Here is a 22,538-nt window from a genome sequence, read left to right as displayed (position 1 = left end):
GATGAACCAATGTTACAATGGAGAGGTTTTCCTTTGACAGGAATGTTTTTAAACTGTTACTTCCAGACTAGACTTCTTTGCATATCTTATACCTACAGGTTTCAATATGTGTTACTAAAAACATGATTAAAACGTGTTCAGTGGAGGGGGTTATGTTTTTATTGCCTGGTTCAAAACCTGCTTCAACTGATCTTAAATGAGATCTCCAATTTTGTTCTTCCGGCAGTCCATAGCAAATTCTGGTCACTTCCCTCCAGCACTACTGCTTGCACAACCTGTTGAGTTAATTCAGGAAGCTGATGCATCTGAAAACAAATCTAACCCTGCCCATCTTCACAAAACCAACACCACTGCTCCCCATTCCTCTTCCTTCCATACCCCAAACCCACACACTGCAATTTTCCAACCTTCTTCATATACCAGCTTGAACCAGGTCATTGCACACCTGTCAAGGACTTGCATCTGGTACAAGGCAGAGGGCAAGGTTGCAAGGGCAAAACTACAGCATCTCACACTTGTTGGATGCATTTTACCTTTTAATATATGACATTACTCTGTGAAATGACAGATCATGTACTAAAAGTCACTCTTTTTCACAAATCAGGCCCACCCAGAAGAATCATCCCTTTCTTCCTTACAACACAAGTTTAGTTTCACAAGTGGGTTAAAAGAAGCCACCTACAAGAACTGCTGTGTTTCAGAAAATGTGACAAAAGCAGGCATTCTGTTACAGTCTGAACAGAGTCCAACCTGCTCCTGCAAACACTTCTACACATACCTAGTAAAAAGAGGGGGAGGGAATAGCCATCTAGTTCCCTTGCATCTTCCCTCCTGGAAAAACACTGATGTATAGAGGAAGCATTCAGCAACAGCCTGGGATACAGTCTGGCACTCTGTGGCAGCCAGCCTACTGGGGTAAACCATCCTGCTGGAGACCACTAAACATTGCATGAAACATTGCACACTAGCAGCAGTCAAAAACAACACTCAGCTTGTGACAACTAGCAGTACTCCAACAGGTCAGAAGGTACAGAAAGCAGAACATGCACTCTTACCTATCCTAATTCCTGAGAAAGCAGACACGTGTAGCTTCAGCAAGAACTCCCAGTGGATGGTAGTCCACTTCTGATGAATCATACCACAGTGAAACCTAGAAGCAAAAAAGATCATGGGCATGAACAAAATTTGAATGGGAAGCAATCAAATTAAATACTTTTCAAAAGGTATGGGGTGGTCTGAAAATTGTGCTTGTAAGAAGTCAGAAGCAACAATGAAGCTTATAAAACTGTGAATCTATTGAGTTTTTGCACTTAACTTGCACATTTGAGAAAGCCTGTATGATAATTTTCTCGCTACAACAATCCCAACTCTTCTTTTATCACCCCTTCTCTGAATCGTTATTTCCTTCCAGAACACATTCTGCCAGGCATTTAGAGATTGAACACACATTTGGCAACGCCTGAAAGAAAGGGGACATTTAACAGTGCTGTGGCCCACTTTTTTTCCTCACTGTTCAACATAAAGTCTGTAACACATGTCAAACACAAGGGAGAGTAGGAATTTTTATCTAAGTCACCAGCTGCAGTACCCTAAGAAGTCTCCAAGTGCAGAAGGAAATTTAAAGGTTTCAAAGCTGATCCTTCCTATTTACCACATCCTGTATTATAATCTGCATTGTTTCAGAATTACTCTTAACATCTGACCTCTGCCTATTGCTACAAAAGGCTTGCATCTCGAGATGATAGGAGTCCTCTAAAATTAGACCGGGCAAACAGATGTAACCATGGAGATTTATGCTGCAGTCCCGAGAACTCCGCAGAGGCACAAGCTGGAGGCAGAGCACATACTGCCAATGAATTTTTGTCCTACTCTACTCCCACCAAGCTCACGTGTTAGAGGAGATGCACAGTGAATCATATCAAAGAGACTAAAATCCAGCACTAAGTAAGAAGTCTAAAGAAAAAGATCTAGATTATTCTCCAGCCTGGTTTTCCCCAATCCAGTTTACTGCACAGCTACATGACCAGCATCTGTGCTGACCCACGGCAGAAAAGGTACCAGACAAGGTAAGCAGAGAAGGATGGTTCCTTTCAGCTGCAATGGCAACACAAACTGCGCTTAAAACCATGGTACAAGGGCTGTGTGCAGTCACTGTCGCTGAAATTTGATAGGTTGATAAGCAAATTTCAAGTCACCCATTGCTACTCTCCCAAAAGTATTTCTTTAGAGTTGAACAAGCTTAGAATTCCTACTTGGTAGCAAGAACACTAGCATCAACAAAATGTCAAACAGCATTATCAATAGAACTCAAGAAAATAATTATTACTATCTTTTTTTAGCAATTAAAAATATAGCTCAGGGGTTTTTTATTGTGAGTTAAGTTTACAAAATACTGCATAAAATTAAGACCTTGGAAAAATGAGAATCAGCAAAAGAGCAGCAGTACACAAAAAATAATGCAGTGCAGCAAAAGCAGTTTATAAAAGGCAGAGAGAATTAAAAACATGCTTAAAATAAGGCAACACTCCCAGAAGAACTGCAGTTTAACGTTCATATTGTCAACAAACTGAGTTTGTCTTTTTCATTAGAATCGCATCCTAATTCTAGGATAGAAAAGCTCACTTAGTCTAACAAAGCAAGTATAAGATTTAAAGTCTATTTGTTTGTCATTGCAAGTGACATTGTGGTAAATCATTTGGGTAGAATGTAAAAAAATAAGTTCCACAGGTGGCCTTCTGGTCAAGAAAACAATTGCCCTTTTTTTAGGGTGAAATTCTTTGCCAATTCAAGCATCACTAAGATGCATCACAATTCTGACCCAGAACTCTCCATTTCCTTTGGTGTTAAATTATAGACCTGATGTGTAAAGATTTTTTTTTTTTTTTTTTTTTTTTGCAAAAGATTGCCTGTGAAGCTCAATTGTGATTGGGAAGGCCGCCTACACAGCAGAGAGAGTGAGAAAACACACACTTGTAGAGCTGAAAAAACATCAGTGTAGGCGTATGTAAGGAGGGAGGAAAGAAAGAACTTGGTTTTACTGAAAAAGGCTATTTTCTGACATCACCCTTGAACGAACCAAAACGTGTTAATTGAAGACAATTCAAGGGTTGTTTGCTACGTTCCAGCTATCAACATGCAGTACTACAAGCAAGAGGAGGAATCCTTGCAGATTCATCCCTCTGATCTCAGAATGTGCCACCTACCCAAGGAATGCTTCACTTCCCCCACTTCTCTGCCACAACCTGCAAAAGCTGTTCTCACGAAACAGCAAGTCACCTGCAGAACAGCAGTTCAAAGCTTTTAAAGTCTTACATAATTAATAACATAAGAAGTATTGAAATTGTAGGCAAAGCTTGTTCAGAAACACATGGAAAAAGAATCCTGTTTGAAAACACTAAGAATAACTAGCATTTAATCTCAGTGAAATCTAACAGTATTTGAAACTGCTAAAAAATAACCACAAGAAGTTCAGATATATCTTTCTCATAGCGACTTAAAAAAAATATTTTCCTCCCTACACAGCCTTCAGCCCCTTCATCTCCTAAGAAAAGTAAGCAGGCCTTTCAGGATGTCCTACTAATGAACTCAGATTTTCAAAAGAAAGAAGGAACAAGCATCAGTGGAAAATATCCTTCTCAGTTTAGGTTAGGAAGGTATCACCTATGAGCATTATAATTCCTAAATAAAGAAGCTTCACTGAAGTGTTCTCAGGCCATCATAAACCAATGAAAATATTTTTGACAGCTCTGTCTTTCCCTTTAGAAAGAAAACAAAAGGTTTTTTACATATGTGCTTTGGCTGATTATTACTGCAATTTCTACCAGGGGAATGAAGACAGCCAGGACAAGTTTCACCAGTGAACTTCAATAAACATGAGATGATTCACTGCAGGGAAAAGATGCTGCTTCTCCCATGGCATTGGACACCAGCCTACAACCTATTTTGCAACCAGTCACAAGGAGAAAGGACTTCAGCACCTAATTCTCCTGAATGTTTGGGCTGGTAATTTCAAAGCCCTGTGCCTAGCAGATGACTGAATTCCTGCACCCACAGAACAGGGCCACAACAGAACAGCCCACAGAGCAGTACTCCTGAGAAGCCATCTGCAACCACAGCTTTCACAGGGTCCTAAGTTTCATCTCCAACCAAACGTGCTGTCACTGAAGATGCTGAACGATATAAACTGATAAGTAATGTTACTATAATGTAAACTCAACTCTTCTACAACTTTCCAGCTATGATTGTTAAGGACAAATGAAAGCCTATTACTCACACTTGAGAAACACAGGCAAGACAGGATTTTGAAAAGTACCAAGCCTGACCTGCCCCAAACTATATGGCAAGCAAAAGCAGCACACTCAGTAGAGTCACAATTAAGTTCTTAAAATTACCTATAAAATGCCCTTGAGGCTAACTGAAGCACAAATTCTTCTAAGACAGACAGGGATGAAGAATCAATGAGAGCTACAAAACTCATCAGCAGGAGAATCTCCTGAAAAAGGAGGAACTGAAACAATGAATACGAAATGGAAAACACATAGAAATGGAAAACACATAGAAACAGGAAGAAAAATAGGGTGATGTAGAAACAAGTACAAAAATTACATGGTCTATAAAAAGTTTGAATTTCCTTATTCTATATATTCTATTCTGTTTATAAAATAAGATGTACAGATTACTGCTAACCTTTGAAATCATAGCCATCTTGACTTTCACCTTGGTGAACAGTGAAGTACTATTTCTGACATTAATAAAACCTCTCTCAATGCTAACCAACATGCAATTCCAATAAACCAAATATACGTTAAAATATTACACAACTAATGAATCATATATAGAATTTACATCCCAAGAAAGTGTATCCCTTCATGCTTGGCTTGTCAAGCTAAAGAACATTTGCTTCAAGAGTCACGGCCAGAATAATCAGATCTCTTGTATTCTCCTTAAATTTCACTTTTAGGTAAAAAGAGAAGTTTTATATCTTCTTAGACAGAAAGAGCAGCTCAGGATAGTTTGGAAGGTTGTCTTTTACCTTCAGACTTTAAGACCTCCAGTCAGACTAAAGTTATTAGGAAAGAAAAAAAGCTAGAAGAGCACAAAGGGCTGTCAGAGTATAGTCTGTTGCTGACATCAAAATTCAGAAGAACATTTTCCTTTTGCTTTTCAGACACTAAGACATTCAGGAGTTTCTCAGAGATACGCTACTGACAAGGAAGTAGGCTGAACTAGTGAAACCTTTTAACTTTCTCATACTCTTTTGTAAAATAGCTCAGGTTGAAGGAGTGTCTGGGTTTTCCCATTTTATGTATTTTTTCTCTCAAGGGCAGACTAGAAGTCTGATGCAGATTTACAGCCTGATACAAAGTTAAATACCTTTGACATCATAATTACACAGTATCAAAATTAGTACTGTTGCATCTAATTCATTAACTACTCTGCTACTGCGTCAACAGGAGTCAATTACTGGAATTCTTAACATTTTTCTCAAAAGTGGTAGTGAAACAAAATTTCATTTACTTTAATGGGAAAAGGCTTCTTCTGATATTCACAACATCATTCTCATGAATTAAGTCATAACTTTTCCTGATTATTCACAACGACCATGGCTTAGAGACTTCCATGTTGAGAGCAGTTTTTCTAGCCTCCAGTTTTTCCACAGTGTGACTATAATAGCATCCAAATGGTTTAATGTTCACCTTTACTAGCTTCACATTCTAGAAGTAAAATACCTACACAAAGAGGATACTGCCAAATTGAAAGAGGTCCTTGTTTATGAACTAATGCTTTTGTCCAGACTTGGACTAAGTGAAGTGAAACATCGAGCTTACAGAGCACAACCATAAAAATGTGAACTTTGGAGTTATTCCTGCTAACAGTAAGTACTTGAATGCAACAAGTGCAAATATGTCCATTTTTAATGAAGAAAACCCTCAACAAATACAAAGAGTCCACTTTTTCCCTTTCACTTTAGGTAATTACCTATCCTTCATACTAATCTTTAAAAGTTTCTCTTCATGGAGGTCACTCCATTACTTTTCAGTCTAGATGTCACAGCTAAACTACAAAAGGACAGAAATTTACACTGGAGAATGATTCACTGCTGCCAAAGAAAGAACTAATCTGTCTACGGTACAAAATACTGGAAAAACATTTAGAAAGGGTAAATTCAGCACAGAATTTACACTTCACAATTTGAAAACTCACTGCTCTTCCATTCTGCTTTCCCATCTTTTCCCCCATATAATTTTAATCTATCTGTCTTCTGTTAAAAGAAAGACTGAGCTGATGTTTCAACTGACTTTGGAATTTTAAAGCTGATTGTCAATAAAAACAGAGGAAGCACCAGAGAGAATACACTGCTGTTAGGATGCTTTCACAGGCTGGTAAGTGTTCAAAGTGCCTAGCAGATAAGGTAAATATTATTAAATAAAATGTAAAGAAGGGGAAATCAGAGGAAATTTAAAGAAGGCAAGAGAGTTCATCCAAAATACTGGTCTTCCAATTTCTAGCACCCATGGCAAAGGCCAATAATGATTTCTCTTCATAGGAAGGCTTCTCAGTAACACTTTGATAAACTGGTAATACACAAAATTTAAGCAAAAACACTAGCTATACAAATAAGGTGTGCAAAACAAGAAGGCAAAGAATTGTCTAACAGTGACCAAAATAACAGCCATGAAGCGCCATCACTGAACATGTGTCACCAACAACACAAACCACATTTGCCCCATCTTTCACAACATAAAAATACTGCAGTAGCTCCACTACTTGACTCTTTACCACAAAATGCATTTAGGATAGAAATATCCAAATGTAGATTCTGGTTAAGTGCATTTGTGCTGTAAGCATCAATTCTGTAAGCTTCCAGTCCTCTTCACAGCACACCAGAAACATACACCTGCTGCAGAGGGAAGCTTCCCTGTAAGTACTTGTATATATAGATGCTTACTACCTGTAAAATTCACTGAGAGGTATTAACTACATACTATAGTTTCAAAAAAATCAATTCCACTGTTAAGGAGAATTTATTGTCCTCAAAACTTTGAAACAAAGTTTGACAAAACTTTGTCAAACTGAAAATCCTAGTAATCTCTAAGTTTCACACCCCATAAATCATATCTTCTATCCCTAATTGAAAATTCAACTATAGTAACAATACAATTCTTTAGCTAGAAAGCTTTTTGCATACGTAACCAAACTTCTGCTATGCTACAAGCCTCCATTCAAGGGGAAAAAAATTTTCATCTACAGGGTCTTTGAGATAAAGCAGAACTCATTATTTCCATCCTACCAAAAAAGCCAAAAGTAAGATATTCAAGATATTCCCTCCTGCATTTCACAGAAACTGATAATCCATTATTTTATAAGACACAAGCACCTTACATCTCCATTCCCATTTGATTCACTTGGCAGACTTGGTCATTTCTATTAGAGTTGAGGTTTCTCTGCCTATTCAAGGACTTCATGCTTTTTGCCAGATTAAGATAAAATTTAAAAGGATTCTTTGTTACCCCAGGAAAATTGCAAACTGTTTTGTACTCTTCTCAGTAGACAGCTCATTTATCCACATTTCAAGATATAAAATATTTCATAGTTGTCCTCTTGGTCACACAATGCTTCAGAAACAAGAAAAAGTATTTTGCTGTCTGCTTCAACAGTATCAATATTATTACAGTTTACATTTAAAAAGTTTTGTAAAGAATTTATTGAAAACAGGCAGTTTAGCAATTTGACCACATGTCTAGAGCTCTGAATAATTCAAACAAGCAATTTTACTTGTCTGCTTTGCAATTTTCCTATTAATGAAAATAATATTTACCTCACAGGGGGTCAGAACGATTAATTTCCATGAAGAGCTTGAATCTAAAGCAGAGGATAATTTGATAGATCTCCAAGGAGAAAGGGTAAAGGAAAAACAAATTAGATTTTATACTCTGTTTCAAATGAGGAAGTATTTGAATTGCAGCAGAACCAGCTACAGAATATTAGTAAAATTGCATATTAAAAAAAAGAAACTCAGTGTTAATATAATTTTTCTTGAACTGCATGCCCAGCCATGAACAACAGCAGCCTCTTCAATGCCAGATTTTTATCTGAACAGACAAGTTTTGGAGTCTGCCTTGATTCTTGTCCATTTAAAAGTTGTTCCCATTTCATTAATAACAGGAGATGTTATATTCTGAGAACTCAATGCTCATTTATCCATGGGAAGAAAGAAAAGAATTGCAGAACACTCTGAACATAACTTTTAATAAACCCAAACCAAAAGAGAAATATAAGAAATACCTTGTGAATCCAGAGACTATTCTTACAGTTAACTATTATGGATCTATGAAAGTTCATTCCCAGTTCAACTCAAGGCCAGAAAAATTACCCAGTCAGTGTCAGTCGACTACACTGACATTGACCCTGACACTAAATCCATAACCTTTAAGAGTACCATGGTCTGAAGCCAAATGAATAATTACAAGATGCAACACTGAACCCAAGTTAGGAGATGGAGACATAAGGAAGTCAGGGGTCTCTTGCTGTATTTTTGGACTGGAAGGTGACTAAAATAGCACATTTGTTTAAATGCTGCAGTCAAAACTAAAACCCTTGGAGAGAAACTTATATAGCTAAACAATCAATGACTTTATCATAAGAGGAATAAGAGACACCCTTGTTTCTAATGAAACTCCAATTCTAGGAAGCAAACTAAGAAAATAATTTATGAGAAATTAAGATTATGAATAAACAGAACAGTAAGGTGACACATTCTCAATGAAGTACATGAAACACTTCCATGTAACCCCAACCTGAGATTCTACACTTCAGTAATTGTTCATTCATTCTGGGGGAAAAACATAACCTAGAAGTACAAGAGAAGAAGAATGACTTAATATAACAACATATGTTTAACTTAATAACATGACAATATGAGGGTTTTTTATGTAAATGGAGAAAACAGTTTACTTTTACTTCACAACAACATACTCTTAAAGGAAAGGTTCTCTAGTGTTATAAACTGCAGACCTCCAGCACCAGGCCAACATAATTGACCAAAAGTTGCAGAAGCTACTGTTAGATGTTAACCTGAAACTAAAAAAGGTCTATGAAGAATACAACACTGGCAATAAGGGAGTCTGTGTTTTTTTTCAAGCCACAAAACCACTGAAGAGGAGGTGCAAACACCTCCACCAGCAGCTGCACTCCTCCAGAAGATAGTCATGTTGTTCTCAGCAGCTCAGCCACAGAACCCAACTCACCCAGCCAGAAGCACCCACTATCCAGTTCTCTACCCAGTATACTGTGTGTGTCAGAGATTTCCATTAAAGAGACAATTCTAATCTTATGCCAGACTGAAAGTTTCAAATGCAAAAGGAGAATTAGTGAGAGAAGCATAAAATCCATATATTCTGCAAAGGAACATTTCTTTCTCAGTAATTTCACAATACAAATAGCATCTTCTGCTTTTAGTCCATTTGAGTCAACACACCACAGTCAATAATCCACAGGAACATATCAATTCATCCTCTTCCCTATATCCTTTAGTGCAGATCATAAACACTCTTCTAAATAAAGGCTTTGAGAAGAGCCTGAGAATCTCATCCAAGCAAGCATGCCAGCAAAGGTTTATATTCCACCCTTTGAACGTGAAAATAAATAGCAGCTATAAACATTGAGGGAAAAAATTAACAAAATTTCCTTCAGTTTTTCATAGAAGTATTTGTCCATTCATATCCAACAACTGAAAAACTGCACAACTCAGTAAGCTACAGTAATAGGAGAGTTAGATATCAATGCTATTAAGTAGAAGTTATGGAGTCCACATGACATTCCTTCAAATACATAGATAAAGGAATATCTCCAGCCAAAAAAAAAGTTATTCTCTTACATTAAATAATAAGAAACCTGAAGTCAAGTAATCATTCTGAAATACTGTCCACATCATTCTTACCTAAAAAAAGTTTTCCTCCATGCCTAAAGTAAAATCCAACAAATCTTTACTTAATTTTTTCCCATTGCAAGAGTACACACAGAAAAAGTTTCACACTGTTTTACAAATATGAGAATGTAGAAAAGACCATTTCTAATCCATTGTGGCTATTTAAATCACTTTAAAACATTTTGTTTCCCTTATACATTTGGAGACCCACTATGAAAATCCATAAGGTTATGTGCCATTGACAGTGCTTACAGGGAGCCTAGGAAAGGTCTTAAATTATTTTTATTCAGTCTTAACAATATGACAGCATCATTACTACAAATGCACCATGATTGGCTTTTGATGGGCTTAGAAAAAGCATAGGAAAGAAAACATTAGTATGCATCACATGGAATTGAAACAATTTAGAGCAAGAACATGGGGCACAAGCACAGTTTTAACAAACCTACTTATAAAAACACCCAGACATACCATAAGTGTCAGCCAATTTCAGAAATATCCTATTAAGGCCATACAGGGCCAGTCAAAAACATTATATATTACATGCTTCTGGCAGGGGAGGCACAAAGCTCTCTTCCCCTGTCTCTGGGAGTGTTGGCTTTCAGAAGGATTGGTCCCTCAACCCAGGCCACCCTGCAGCTACACTCATCTGTAAGTACAGGAGGTAGGAAGAAACAGCCAGGTTGAGCAAGGACAAAAGCACCATGTGCCCTCCCAGGGGCTACATGAGCTTGTGCCAGGTTGCTGTAGCTGCCCCCCAGCACCCAGAACTTCCCAGGCAAAAAGCTCTCTATTTTGCTTGGAAAACACACATCCCATCCCATATTGCAAAAAATAGCAATTGCTAAGAGAGGGCTGAGCTCCAAGACACTAATGAAAAATCTCATCCTATTGGCTTTACCATTTACCTCAGACTATTGTTACCACTTTGAGGAAAAAAACACCTGAACTTCAGCTGAAATACCAATTTTATCAGCTACAAGCATACTTAAAATCTTTTCATACACTCCAAAATTAGGGTTGGATGCACTTTTGACTCTTATTCCAAGAGATCCAGCACAAACATTTGAAAAAAATATAGCAGGTGATTGATGTAAAGGGAAATGAAGATGCACTTCTGCAGCCCTAATGTTCCCTAGACTGGAGCACTCTGTTAATGGACCTTTTTCCATTCATATGTATTGCAGATTCACAGAGTATTCTGAGTTGGAAGGGACATACAAGAATCACTGAAGTCTAACTCCTGGCCCTGCACAGGACACTTCAAGAGTCACACTATATGCCTGACAGCATTCTCCAAATGCTTCTTGAACTCTGTCAGGATAGTGCTGTTTCAGTGCTCAACCACGCTCTGGGTGAAGAACCTTTTCCTAATACCCAACCAAAAACTCTCCTAACAGCTTCATGCCATTCACTTGGATGTTGCTACTGGGCATCAGAGCCATCAGAGGCTCAGTACCTCTCCTGAGAAGTCACAGACTGCAATGAGGTCCCCCCTCATTCTTCTCCACACCTAACAAGCCAACTAACTTCAGCTGCTTCTTTTGTGGCTTTCCTTCTAGACCCTTCATCTTTATAGCCTTCCTTTGGACACTCCCTTATAGCTTTAAATCTTTTTTACACTGTGGTGCCCAACACAGCACACACCACTGGAAGTGAACCTGCCCCGAAGCAGAGCAGAGTGGGACAATCCCCTCCCTTGCCCAGCTGTGCAAGGCAGGGTTGGCCCACCTGGCTGCCAGGGCACTGCTGACTCACATCCAAACTAGCCAGTGACCAGGACTCCCAGGTCCCTTTCCACAGTGCTGCTTTCCAGCCTCTCATTCCCCAGTCTGTCCATACATCCAGGGTTGCCCCATTCTGGGTGCAGAATCCAATACCCGACTTTGCTAAAACTTCATCCATTTGGTGATTGCGCAGCCCTGTGATTTGTCCTGATCTCTCTGCAGGACTTCTCTGTCTTCAAGGAACTGACTGCATAATCAGTCAGCTTACTCAGTATGCCAATATCCAAGTCATTTTTTAAGATGTTCAAGAGAACCAGACCTAAAATGGGGTCTTGCAGAATCTCACTAGTGACCAGTCACCAACTTGCTATTACCCCCATTTTCTATAATCCTTATCTTCTTATAGATACCCACAGAACTGCCCAGCTTCAACTACAATTGAGCTTTGGCCACATGAATTTTCTCCCCAGAGTGGTAAGCAGCCCCTCCATACTCCTCCCATGGAGCAAACTCTGCTTCCACTAGATATATGCTTTCTTTTTTCACCTGAGCTCTAACAGAAGACCCCTGCACAACCAAGCCAGCCTTCTGCATTGTCTGCTTGATTTCCAAAATTAAAAAAGACAGAACCAGTTTTAAACAAAGATCAGAAATTATAATCTAGCAATTACATAAAAGAACAATTTCCAGCTCATTTCAATTATCTGGAGAACACAGCATTACTGGCATGTTAAACCAAAAGATGTCTGGGCTCCAAAATAACAAGATCCACCATCCTGTATCTCACTTCAGTGTCTGGGTACAGAATAATTAGCAGTTCCAGTTTGGGCTTAGTAAACAGAAAGGTTATACTTGAGAAGGAAATGTTTGCAAAACTTAAGACATGTATTTTTATGCTGTTTCAGAGGGCACTATATACTTGGTTAAGATGACGGCCTTAAAGGACTTTATCACCCGGGTGTCAAGCACCACAGCCACGTAAAGCCAAAGTGCTAAGGAAACAGCTCCACTGCACAGGGGGGACACCACACAAGAACCCACATGCAGCACAGGATTGCAATCACCATGTTCATACAGTACTTTAAGATGCATACATTTTTAACACATTTTTAAGAATTTTACAAACATTCTCTGCAGACAGATTGGTTGTACACTGAACACCCAAAATAGCTGGTAAGATACCCGAGAACAGCTGTCAGTAATAACATAAAGCTTACTCTAGAGAAGGGACTCCTATCATGCTGTTCACTCACTTCTTTCCTTACAGTGCAATAGTCTCAATTTACAGTCTTATAATCAAGGTATGTTTGTGTTGAAAGCAATCTAAGTATTCCTCACACTTCCCTGAAATTTGAAATATTTGGGTTTTAACAAAGCCCAAGTAAGGGCCTTTCCTCATATCTAGACTCAACACCTGAAAAATTCTCCTATCACCAACCTCAAAACAAAACCCACCTATCACCTGAGGACACTCCTCCAGACCGGAGTGTTTGCTTTTAGCCAAAAGAATGCTCCTCGTAATGCCTGCAGAGGCAGCAGAGTGCAGACAGCTTCACAGAGGAGAGGACAGAAATTTCAACACTGTACAAGGCTCCAAAGGAAAACTACCTTCACCAATGCATGCCACCAGGATAGCAAATGCTCACAGGCTCACTCTTCTCACTCAAGCATATCACATTTTGCATTAAACAAGTTAAAAAAATAAATCCCAATATGTTGCAAATCAAAATTAACTGTGCATTAAGAGGAAAACTATTAGAAAGAAACATTTCAAGGGTGGGGGGGAAAAAGCTGTAATCTATGAACATCAGACATAAATAACATCAATATGACTAAAACAAAGGTAGCCTAGAACAAAACCCCCCCTCAGATTCATGATTTCACCACTCAACACAAGTCCTGAAATCCTTCCTCCCTGTAGTAAGCAGGGAGAAGAAACCTCAGAGACAACTGTGAGGGCCCTGGGAGGACCCTATGCTCTAAGCACAACCAAGGCAAACTATTCCAGGTTAGTTCACACCAAGAAAAAATATAGTGTAATGGAAGACTGATTTGCCTGTATGGTAAGTAACACAAAATAACCCTGGCTATCAAGAAAATATTATAGGAACTCTCGTCTCAGAAATTGTCTACTTGCATGTGTGCACTGTGTTTACATTTATTTTTCCATGAAGTCAAATTTTGCTTTGCATTCAACTAATTTCCTAAAAATTGTTTGCAAGGAAAGGGGAAAAAAAATGAAAGAACAGCAAGATGCCAGACCCATTACTTAAGAAATTACTGGCTAAAACCTACTCACTTTTTATAGAATTTTTGTGGACTTCAAGGAGTTTATAAATACATCCTTATATCTGAGAAATAAAGTCTAAAGACTTTCAACAATTTACCTTTAACTACAGTAATAATAATATTTTTTAAACATACTTCTATTTAAAACACAAATATCCCACTGCAAGACTCAGAAGGAGATTTTTTTTTTTTTTTTTACAGCTGTATTTTTGTTAGGCTTATTTCACAAACCATTTGTTTCTCACTAAAATGCATATATAATGGGATATCTGCCCTTAAACAAACACAAGTAAAAGGTTCTACCTTCCTCCTCGTTCCTTTCAGGCCTTAATTGGCAGACAGTCAAGAGGATGTTTATAGTAATAGAGGATGTTTATTAACCAACTTTCATAGGTTAGAGAAGTTGGTGCCTTAATAAAAACATTTGACAATACCTTTTGGCAACCAAAGTACTCGAAATGCATTAAAATAATTCTGTTCTTAAAATACTTTGGAAATACTGATCCTAAACTAATATGTAGAAAGCTGCCTTCTTATACTACACTTCCGTGGATCTAAATCACCAAAATACAACCTTCTTTCAATCTCTGTCATATTTATACATTCCTTTAATTCACAGCAAGTTCTAACAACTCTTATGGAGTAAAAAGTCTCCATCAACTCACAGGTCTGAGAACAAAACACTTCAGAATTCCTCGTTGTCCTCAGACTACAACTTTGATTAAACATCCTTCTTTTTACTGAACTTTCACTATGTCTTTAACTTATTAACCAGGCCACAAACCAGACTTGCATAAAACTTACCCAGCTAACCACAGAAACACAAAAGCTATGTTAGCACACTGGATTTGCATGGATTACAGAAGACATTGTTCAACCTTACAAGCCAGGACTAATCCATACTCAATGTGTAACTTCCTTACTAGAGTCTTCAAACATTCCTCCTCCTTATCACCCTTTTGTGAAACAAAAATGAGCCACTTCAGAGACATAAATGAGGTAGGCAAGCTGAAGGTCAGAGGCAGTCTTTGGGCATCTGTGGCACCCTCAGGGCCTCCCAAAGGCAGCCAACCCACGCCCAGTACTACACTACTCCTGGAAGAAGCAGGAGCTGCAGAGGGCAGGAGTCTTGGCTTTTTCCACTCCCTCAGCCCTTCGGTGCTCTGTCATCTGCTGCCAGCTGACGACCTGGTGAACCAGATCATGAGAGCCAGCTCAACTGGAACCTGACACATCTTCTCTGGCAGGTCAGCTCTGACACAAAAAGCAATTTCCACTCAAGTCTGCTGAATGCCTCTCAGAATTCCCAGACTAACATGGAAAACATGGGGAACTGCAGAGGACTACAAGACCTCAGTTTTCTGAGTAAATTCAGACTGGATTAAAATCGGCCAGGGATGTACAATATTAAATATCAACATTTCTGTACATATTTTTTCAAAGCTTCTCTTCCTCTTGAGCATCTTGACTGTCTTATGTCCAGTGCTGCCTAAACCACCAAAGTCAATCTGGTTTTCAAACAAGATCCTCTTCCATCACACCACCAGGGCCCAATCGAGCACATCCAAGTATTAAGTCAGAGCCAGAAAAGGCACCTTGCGCAGAACAAGAGGACCATGACCCACATCTCTGTCAATACAGACACTGCTAGTTCAGAATTCAGGACAGCAGTGGTAGAACTGGTTACAAAGGCTAAATGAGCATTTCTCAGATTTGAGACAGTGCAATTGATTGTCTCCACCCCCCGTACTTTCTCTTTTAATTAATAGATCCAGGAACTAACACTTAGTATGCACAAACCTGACCTTCACAACATGACTGCTCACAAAACTGTCTACTGAAGACTTTTGCCTTCAATAGATATTAAGTGCATTTTAGCTGCTAAAACTGCCAAAATATTAATAAAGTATTTTGGTGCATTTTTGTAATAACTATAATATATATCTAAAAGAAAACTTCTAAATAACTTCTAAGCTTAATAGTATTTCTAAAATAAAAATAACTTCTATAGAAAGCTACCAAATAATGACACAAGTGATGTGTTTAGCCATTTTCAAATTGGCCTGTAAGTATAGTTGTCACACATATACAGCACACTAATTGTGAATACCTAATGCATTTTGCTCTAGGGAACCAATTCATGTTTTTAAAACATGGGAAATCAAAAGCTTATTCAGGATTTTTAATTGTCTGTGACCTAGACAAAATAACTAGTATACTGCTAACTGGGTATCATTCTTACTGATTGAAATACCAGTAATTTCCCTGTAGACTAAAGCAGATCTTATCAAATGACTACTATGCCCTGAAGAGGTCATAAATTAGTAATGGTATGCAGTGACTTGATACTGGATAAGGGGAGAAGGACGGTGGAAAAAGCATACACATTATATCAATGAACTGCAACTCGCTCCTGAACAGTATGCTACCTATCACCAGTTTCACCAGCAAAGGACAGGTGAAACAGGCAATCAACTTGCAGGCTCCCCCAGGAACATACATGGCTCTTAAAAAGCAAATTTCCATGAAAGCCACCTCATATCAATTCCCAATTATATAGAAGGCATCATTAGTTCAGAAGTTAGTGACACCAAGTTACATCTTTTAAGCAGTGATTTCATTTTACAAAGAGAACCAAATATCTTGTGCATTTCAACCCTCGTGAAATAAAGAATTGACAGTACAGCTACAACAGCAATACAGACACAGGAGGCCACCTTGGCAGCAGACCAAGTACATCAGAGATACAGAAATCTGAAATACGTTCCATGGATCAAAATACATGCTCCTGCATTATGTTACTTCAATGTTAGGTGTTAATGGCATCTTATTCCAGCACAGCTGGCCAAGACAGAGGACTGGATTCCAGGAAACAGGCAGGGATTGTACACGATTCAGACAGAAGGGACACTTTGGGGGCATACTAATATGAGAACTACTTTAAAGAAAAGAATTATTTTAAAGAAGTCATTTAAGAAAAAGGGTATTAAAAGATGTACAAAATGTCACCACATAGAAGTTACAAATCCAGAGTAATCAAGGAAAAAAAATAGTTTTCTATTAGGTACAACGACGATAGCACATGCAAAACAAATTGATCCCAAAATTTTTGCATTTTTCCTATTTCATGCCTTATGCTTCTAACCTTTTCCCAAATGTTCCGTATCCTGTGCTTGCTAATGAAACAGCATTTGCTTTATTCTGATGTCAGGGCAAGAAATACAGGGAATTAGTGCCGAGGGCCTGTACCACACACAAGAAGATACCAGCCGAGTTCTGTAAACTCAAATATAAACATTGCCAAGGAGATCCATGTATGCTGTTCTGGTTGCTTGCTATTGGCAAGAAGAATGTTTGCCCTTTCTGCAGCTCATCTGTGGTCTCAGTTCTTGCTGGAGGTGATGTGCTCAGTACAACTTGCAGGAAGAACATCATCTAACTTCACTGCTCTGGAACAATGACGTTTCATTCAGACACCTTTTGTTCACATTTGTAAACCCACACACAAACATATTTATACACAAGACGCTGACAAGTCAGGCCAGAAATAGTGGAATATTTCCAGTTCAGATTCTGTAGACATTTCATTCACAGCTCTCATTTGTGCCCGTGGTCATTTCATTCCATTGCTGCACAAATCGAATCACATCAACTGAGCTAGTCTCACCACCTTTGAAACTACAGGTTGGTCAACTACCAGTTCACCACTGGAAAAGCCAGGTTTTTTCCTACATTTTTTTTTTTCCTGAGATGCAAAGAAATTATTTATAAATAAAAGGGTTTTTCTCCAATCCTTCCCCCCACCCCCCGTTTTTTTTATACAACCAAATTTTACACTTACATTACGTTGACTTAAACCCATGCTCATATCTAGTTTTATCAGATTTCCTCAAATATAAATAAAACACACAATGCATCTTCCTCTTTACCTACAGAATGAAATAGAAACATTCAGAAAGTGACTGATTTCTGAAGGGCATTGTAGAACACTGCTGCAGCACATCTATAGTTTCCTTTTGGGAAGGTGAAAAAAAGGGAAATAATTATTTGAATTCTCATGCAAATCCAATCAGTTTGACTCATGTGCACTAATACAGGCATTACTGTCAAATCAGGGAGAAAGGATAAATATCAGCAAAAAGTTAAATCACACAAAAATAATTTTGTTATCAGGTTGAGTGTGTCATTTTCATCTTTAATCAGAAATGTAGAAATCATATTAATTCAAAATGCATTCTTCTGCCACGTAGATAAAACCAGTAATATTACTAACACCAAACTCCAAACAAAGGCATTAAAGGAGCTGGCAATCTTCATCTTTCCTCCCACAAGCTAAGCAGAAAAATCCTAAAACTACAACAAAATGCTAAATCATAACAGTAAACACTGGATTTAGTGGACTTTGCAAGCAACCATAGCTTGATGTCAGATCTCAAGGGTGTACAGGAAATGAACATAAAACATAAATATATTAATGTCCACAACAGTTGAGTCAAGAAAGAAATGAAATTATTATTACCAATCAAGCAGAGATAACTGGGGTAGTTAAGAAGTAAACTTACAGCCAACTTAACATGGAATTCTAGTTATGTTGACTAATACAAGTAAACTAGGCATAACACCCTCCCTGGTTTTAGACATCTGCATCAAGGCAAGGGGTGCATTTCCAAAATTACTTCTAGTTGCATAAGACTGATATCCACACCTCTGGAGCTTTCCACCTACCATGCTGATCTTGCCACTATCCACCAAGCCACTGAAGTGAATATTGCAATGTAAGCCAAGGAGGAGGGTCCTATACACAAGGTAAGAAAGAGACAAGAAGGGCAAAGAAACAATTCTGTAAACCAAGCTCAAGGAAGAAAATCTTATTCAGTCTCAAGGGGGTTGCTGGAGTTTGAAGTATTTTGGTACACTGGAATGTTTCCATAAACACCTTTCTTTGAAACAAGTGTCTGACCTTTCTTTGCCTCCAACTCATAACCTGCTACATGCTGTCACCTTAAGAGGTACTCTGAGCTCAGAGAAGAGAGGACAAGTCTGGAAAAAGCAGGTTCAGCTGGAGCAAGCTGAGCAACAGTACACAGAGACAGCTACTTGCAATGTAATGCTGAAGGCAACAAAATCATAGATAAGTTCTCCTGGTTATAAAAACGTGCTCCTAAAAGGTACAGCCCAAGAAACAATAACTACTTTATAAAAACCTTTATAAAAGGTAACATTTCCCGGTCTTGTGAGAAAAGGATTTGCACTACAAAGAGCTTTGTACTGAACCTCAGAGAGGCAAACAACAACAAGAGTTAACACAGCATTCACATCTGAACATAAATTAAAGGTTCTTGTAGAGTTTTGGCTTTTGTGGCTGGAAGAACTGGTCACTCAGCTTACGCAAGATTAAAATGAAATAAGAGCCTCAGGTACAGATAACCTCATAACCTCCCTGCTTTGCACCAAGGGAAGCCAGTGCCACAAGAGGCTTGCCATTGTTCTTCACAGTCTCAGTAATGTCTCAAAACCTGAACAGAACAAGCTGCTAAAAGTTCTCAAGCTGGTTTCCTCAAACAGAACATATCCAGGTGATTTTTCATTGCTGAAACTTCAGGTGACAATGCTGCTACTACTACTTTAAAACATAATACAATGAAATTTTTAAAAGAGAGTCCCAGCCCCTCGAATGCCTGAGTAATTTTACTTACAGAAATACTCTTGCTGAAGTTCAACTGGAATGTTCACAGATTAAGTGCCCTCACGTTGCTACAACTGGAAACTAACTCTATCCTCCCAGCAGGTAACTCTTACGGGGGAAAAAAAAGTACTTCCAGTAACTTCTTCATAATCTTAAAACAAGTCAGTTGGGGGGGGGTGGGGAATATCCAAAATGGAACATATCCTTGCAATATCCTATCTGCTTATCCATTAGTCTTGCACAAGTTAATTCATTCACTATTAGCAAATTTTAAAAGATGACAACAAAGTTATCATACTGGAGATTGGACATGCAAGTGTGCATGGTGTAAAACACATCCCAACCCCCTCACAAATACTGGCAAATCAATAGAGAATAAGCAACTATATGCATATCCAACTTGAGAAAACCCTCATCAAGTTTTATTTTGCAAACCTGGTCACGGATGTTGTCTGGAGCACATCTTTGACACATTCACTCATTCCTAAATACACCGTACTAGTTATTCCTGGCTTGTAATTCTAGCTAAGCTTTGCTGCTGACCCTTAAGGTAAAATTAAAATTTCTGCTAAACTACAAGTCAGAACATATTTTTATAACAGATTAATTCTTTTTCCTGTTTGGCCAAATGAAAGCATCTTTGCTTTTGGTCAGCCCTAATCAATCGTAATATTATCAAATATTAGCAATTTGGAGTAACTTCCAGATACTCTACTGGGGAAATATGATGAGGGAAAACAGCCACCATTTTATAACTGAAATCAGTCAAATAATTTAGCTGCATGAGTTCTTCCTCTTTTCTCCACCTTTACTTACATTGTACTAACATAATGGTATTCAGTCACACATAACAAGAAGTTGTATCAGAGGCGTAGCCAAAAGCATAGCTACAAGACAAAGAAAGTCACATTCACAAAATTAACTATTTCAGGTAAACAATGATGCATCAACAGGTGTGCAAGGAATAAAAGAAAAGCATTTATCTGCAACTGAACTACAATGTTTTTTCTGCATTACCAACAGGATGGAATGCATAATCGGCCATTCCCTCAGTACTAAGGAGCTCAATACATAAAAAATATTCCCAGGATGTCCCAACTCTGAAAGCAGGTAGAGATTGCAGAAGTTGTATATTGAAATCTATGTTCTGTAATATGATTCAAAATTGTGACTCTACTGGAAAACATTCTCTGCAAGAAGGCACTCTGAGCATAAAACACATCTTTTCAATTTTTTATGCTGTTTTGTTAAACCTGGAGCAAGATCACAAAGTCTATTTTGACTTGAAGGTGTATTTTCAATATAATCTGCTTTCAAATTTTCAAATGAGACATGCAATACACTGATTTCAGCTACTTCATTTAAAGCATTGGTGGGAAACCCAGTCTCAATCCTAACTCAAAAAACCCACATCTCAGACATATTGTTCTGTTTTTCCCTTATAAACATAAGGACTCGGTAAAAAAATATTACTAAGTAAATAAATTGGAAATGAAAAATTTAAAGTTTAGTCCAGCACTGTAAAACACTGGAAAACATCACCTCACCATGTCTAAAAAACAGCTTATGGTGGGTTTTTCATGAGGCTAAAACCTTCTAACTTGTTTTTGCCAATAAAATAGAGCTCTTTAATTGTTAACCAACAAACAAAGGAACACCCCTTTGTCATTAAAACCCCTCTTGGCTGACCTTAGAAATCAACTAGTCATACCAGTCCAAATGAGCACTGATCTTTTTTTGTGTGAAAACAACTTTTGCATGCCACTCAAATTAGATGAAATGTATCAACAGAAAGCCCCTTTTCAGTGATGCCAAACTGCTGCTGATCTCAGGTGTATGTTCAGAGACAAGTATTGGTCCATTAGTGCGGCTGACACAGCCTCACCAGGATCAGCAGGGCAGCTATTTGCTCTGGCTCACGTATGCAGAGCTGCACCTCTCCCTCTTCCCTTCTAGCTGGCAGCTACACCCAGCCCTGTATAAACAAGATTCAGCTAAATGTCACTGTAGTGAATATTCTGAAGTTTGGGCTTGCTTTTTTGTTTTGGGATATTTTATCCTGGTAATTGATTCCAGACTTTCCATTTGAAGAAGATAACTACAGTTTCCTTTTCAGTCCTGTGATCAAGGCAGTTAAAAGTACAAACAGATGAGCTGGGAGATAATTCTTCTATTCTAAGATAAACTAATGAAACATCAGGAGTAGGAGTTTTAAACCCCAGATACACCCTCAGCATACACCCTGGGTGTGTCCATCACATCAACCAGACCTGGCACTCCCTATGGTTGCAGCTCAAATTCATGAGCAAAATTGTTGTGGTTGGACAGAAATGAAGAAAGAGACTGCAATATTCATTTTTCTCACATGACTCTTAGAAGATTTAGTAGCAAGATGAAACTGTAGGATATAGTGCATGTGCTCCTAGTAATTGCACCAGAAGAAATCCCTTCTAGTACACTCCTGAAGTGGAATATGCAAGACACAGATCTAATACTGGGTTTGTATTTTCAGACCTTGGTTTTTAAATAACCAGTATTTCAATGAACTCATACCTCATCCACTTAGCATGGAACCTATTTAGTATGTTTTAGAGTAAACAGTTGAGTCACTGAAATCATCACATTCCTTGAGATATTGTGCATTCCAAACTCCCTTTCGTCCATGAGGAAAAAGTAAACAAGTCAGAAATATGAATAAATATAATTTAGACCAAAAATAAACCCAGGCCTAAATATTAAATACCTGTATTACACTGTCCTTTTAAAAAGGATCTCTCTCAGAATGGAGATTTAAATGCATATTAAAAGATAGCTGCTGTGGTCCTTCTAACATCTTTTATATCAAAATACTTAAATCACCATATATATATGAGAATTCTAGTGATCAAACTACAAAAACACAGCTAAT

At 38.1% G+C, this 22,538-nt stretch overlaps 1 protein-coding gene across 4 annotated transcripts in view; it reads right to left on the bottom strand.

Moving 5' to 3' along the window:
* SIPA1L1 (signal induced proliferation associated 1 like 1) overlaps positions 1-22,538 on the bottom strand; it is a 200,234-nt gene that overhangs the window by 134,303 nt on the left and 43,393 nt on the right. For all 4 annotated transcript variants that reach the window (XM_033061860.2, XM_033061859.2, XM_033061862.2 and 1 more), the window contains exon 2: positions 1,056-1,150. The gene's annotated coding sequence lies outside the window, so the exon portion shown is untranslated. The remainder of the gene's footprint in view (positions 1-1,055; positions 1,151-22,538) is intronic.

This window comes from Catharus ustulatus, chromosome 6 (assembly GCF_009819885.2).
Source record: "Catharus ustulatus isolate bCatUst1 chromosome 6, bCatUst1.pri.v2, whole genome shotgun sequence".
NCBI lineage: Eukaryota > Metazoa > Chordata > Aves > Passeriformes > Turdidae > Catharus > Catharus ustulatus.
This window is presented reverse-complemented; position numbering and strand designations above follow the sequence as displayed.